At 40.5% G+C, this 3,940-nt stretch overlaps 1 long non-coding RNA gene across 1 annotated transcript; it reads left to right on the forward strand.

The window, feature by feature from the left end:
- Window positions 1-1,941: 1,941 nt before the first annotated feature.
- On the forward strand, window positions 1,942-2,442 carry LOC145507204 (uncharacterized). Its single transcript, XR_014054681.1, has 2 exons — window positions 1,942-2,138; window positions 2,249-2,442. It is a non-coding gene; the product is annotated as an uncharacterized LOC145507204 (long non-coding RNA).
- The last annotated feature ends 1,498 nt before the right edge of the window (window positions 2,443-3,940 follow it).

Raw genomic sequence — 3,940 nt, forward strand, 5'->3', positions numbered from 1 at the left:
ATTATATTTAAAAGCAGCATTCGTTTGATAACTAAAACCTAAATTCATGCATCTGTTTTAAAAAGAGAAGTTTAAAACAGTGGTATTAGCTTTGTGTCCTGGAATTTGGCATTGAGGACTCCCTGGAATTCTCCAACTGCTGAGACCTAGCTGAGAGCTAAGAATAGTGCAGAGCATAAACTTCTATAGAGGCAACTGTGAAAGGAATTTTTAGAAGCAGTGTGAGACTGTAGCCTTGTCAAAGAGTTTGGAAAATGGCAGACTTTAATTGTCAAATAGAACATATTTTTAGTTTTATATTTTACAGTCCTAAATTTGTAAGGAAATTTGTGGAAAGCTTGTAGAACCCTGCCTCCCAGTTTTATTAATTCTCTATTCATTCACATTTTATTTAACATTATTATGAGGGAACATAGGGCCAAATCTACATTTGGCAAAAAGCATATACTTCTTGCCACGTTTTACGGAGTACCTTCAAGTTTTCCCAGAAATGCATGTGGCAATTTTATTTGATGTTGGATTATAATTTGTTGAATTCACTTTAGACCTGGGATCCTCATTTTTGTTTGTTACCTTCCAGGGTAGATTCAAGGAACATCTAGCAGAATCTGGGGAATGAAATGATACTGATTTGGTTTCCTTCCATCTGCCTTTCCACTGTTCTTATTTCCTCTTTCAGCATCTTGATCCCTGTGGCCAGTTTCATCATGAGGGAATCCCACAAAGCTCTGCTCTCCCCAGAAAATGTTTGTATCCTGGTCCTACTTGCCTCTTTCCCCTTCAGTGGAAATCTTTTCTTCTTCTTCTTCTTTTTAATAACATATTTCATTTTTGGTTGCCCTGGGTCTTCGTTGCTGGAGCGGGCTTTCTCTAGTTACCATGAGCAGGGGCTGCTCTTCGTTGTGGTTCATGGCTGTCTCATTGTAGCGGCTGCTCTGTTGCAGAGCACGGGCTCTAGGCACACACACTCAGTCGTTGCAAGCCTGGGTTTACTTGCTCTGCGACATGGAGTCTTCCCAGACCAGGGATCAAACCTGTGTTTGCTGCATTGGCAGGAGGATTTCTATCTACTGTATACCACCAGGGAAGTCTGGAAATGTGTTCTTAACAGGCTGATAGTTGGGGGAGGGGGGAAGAGAAGTTAGTCTACATTTTTGTTTTGGTAAAATAAGGAAATTGGTCTAGATGCTAACCAAGACCCCTTCCTGCTCTAAAACCCTGTGACTCTGTGATCCTTTCTTTTCCATCCATAGTGAAAACTACTGATAATAAACTTTCCTGAGAAAACTGTCATTTTCACCATGTTTGTGAAATTATCCTTTTTGTTTTGTTGATCTCTCTCTCTCATATTATTTGGATCTAAAAGAGTATCCTGCTGATAGCACATTTCACAGAAGACTGGTCAGTCCCAGGCCTGGTTTCTAGGTGTTCAGATTTCAAGCTCATAACTGGGACTGCTGGGCAGTTTGGTGCATTTCTCACTCTTGGTAATGGCTCTGATTTAAAGCCATTCTACATGTGCTTCTCCACTTTTAGACTTAGCACGGGTGACTGAGTGATCGATAGAATCATTTATTAGAAGGTGCAATATTGCTGCTACTATGATGGTTTTCTAGGCTTGGTTCTTGCAAGCAGTTCACGTGAGCACATACCATAGACTAGAAAGAAGTAAATGAGAGGCATTGTCCATGCTGAAACTCACAGGCCTCTGCTGAGATTAATTGTTGGCAAACTCCCCTTAAGATCCGTGACTATAAAGTACTCTAGGGAATGCAACAGATTACAATCATTACCCTGATGAAAAGCTGAGCTAATTTTGCCTGGTTCTGGCCCTCCGGTTCCAGGGAGTCTAGCTATTCCAAACCCGTTGCTTAGACGACACACCATTATGACGACATCCAGAGTGTGATCAGCTGCTCAGTAAATGCTGGGCCCCCCAGCATTTCCTTTCCAGCTCACAGATATTCCTCTGGAATTTAAAACACCTTCTGAAACAGGGGCCTTCCATCTCTTGTCAATCATCCCTGCTTTGTAGCTGGTCAGTCGCTGTCCCCAGAGGGTGGAAAGACATACAGCCTCAGACGCATGAATCCACAGTGAGCCCTGTGGAGTCACAGGGGGAGAGGAAAGGGCAACAGGTGCTGGCACCCAGGGCACAGGCGGAAACGTGCTGTCACAGTGAGGGATTCGGGGTATGCAGGCAAACTACCTGCCCAGCAAACTCATTAAGTTTCATGTTCTTTTCCAGAGCTTTCTTCTTTTGTTTCTGTATGACTGGCAGACACCCACAGTCACGCTTGATTGTAGTATTACTTTCTTCGTTACCAAGACAGCTTATTACTGAAACCCAGTGAAATATTATAAAGAAAATAGTCGTGATGTGTTACTAAAGAGCCCCAATGAAGGAAAATAAATTCTTAATAAAAGAAAAGTGATGATTTAGATCAAAGTTTCTTAACACTAAATACTGGCGTCTTTGGGACACAGAATGAAATTGAAAGGCAGTGTGGAAAGGATTTGGAATACAATGTTTTAGATAAACTATTGTTTCAGTGTAAGGATAAAAGTGGGGAGTTGAGGTTAACCAGGACTTAGATGACTTTGGCAGTATTCACTTAGGTAATACCTGTTAAAGGGCCTGGCATTTCCTGAAGAGGAGGAGGAGAAAAAGGGCTTAGAGTTCCTAAAATCCTCCCCGCCTCCGAATGGTTAATCCTCAGGAAGCAGCTTCGTTGGGTCATTACTGCTGTGAGTGAGAGGGTAATTTACAAATAATGAAGGTCCAGTTCAAAGGCAGCGTGTACAGCACAGCACAGTAGCCCTGAGTGCTCATCCATCAAGATTTCTTTGAGGAAACTTGCCCCATCTGCGTCCTGTTCATGATTCTTAGTGGCAGAGATACTTGGTGTATTCTTTGAGGAATTTAGTTTCACTGGTGTACACTAATGTGCAGAACTTGAGTGAAGTTTGGAAGACGAGATAAGAAAAGGGACTTATATGTTCAAGTATCAGCACAGAAAATCCATATAGTATATTAATTGTATTTTATTCTTTATAAAGTGATTTTAGCCTTCACTCTATAACATTTGTTTTTTTAAAAACACAATTCTTTTTCTTAACTAAAGTTGCCTTGCTCTGACTTGCTCACTTCATTAGAGAAGGCCTATTTATAACACATACAGCTTAGTGTGGATTGGAAATTTTGACTCATCTATTCTCATTTTTAATGATTACCTAGACTGAATATTTGCCTACTGGCAGTGCTCAGTCTTTGCTATGGAAAAGGGACAGTGACCAAATTTTGGTTCTAAGGCACTAATAAGAGCTAGAAATCATTTTGAAAACAATATTATGCTTAGCCTGTATCTATTAAGATGTTTTCCACCCTCTTGTGATGTAGTCTTGAATGTAATAATAGTGCTAATAACATTCAGTGAGAACTTGCTTTGTACCAGATGGTGTAAATTCTTTACATATGTTGACACACTTAATTTTCAGAACAACCCAGTAAGCTAAGTCTTATTAAAAGACCTCAAGGGAAGGGCTGAATGGCTATTGCTCTGGGTTTAATAGATGGACCAAGTGTTAAAGGAGGGCAGATTGATGCTGAATGTCAGGTGGTGGATGCCCTTTCAGATCTAGTTGCCCTGGCACAAGGTTCTGTTCTTGGGACAATGGCTAAGCATGTGAGGATTAAAGAGGTATAATATTGAGATGCAAGTGTGGGGAAACACTGTGGCCATGACTAAAATCTGGTCCAGTATGGATGTCACTGATTCCACATTAATTAATTAATATTAATTAATTAATAAAATTAAATAAAATGCTCACCGCACTGATACTTGTCTTTTATTTTATTTAATTTGATTTTCTTGGCTGCACCACACAACATGTGGGAACTTAGTTCCCAGACCAGGGATCAAACCCAAACTCCTTCTAT

Source organism: Giraffa tippelskirchi, chromosome 5, assembly GCF_054371585.1.
Source record: "Giraffa tippelskirchi isolate mGirTip1 chromosome 5, T2T-mGirTip1v1.2.pri, whole genome shotgun sequence".
NCBI classification, from domain to species: domain Eukaryota; kingdom Metazoa; phylum Chordata; class Mammalia; order Artiodactyla; family Giraffidae; genus Giraffa; species Giraffa tippelskirchi.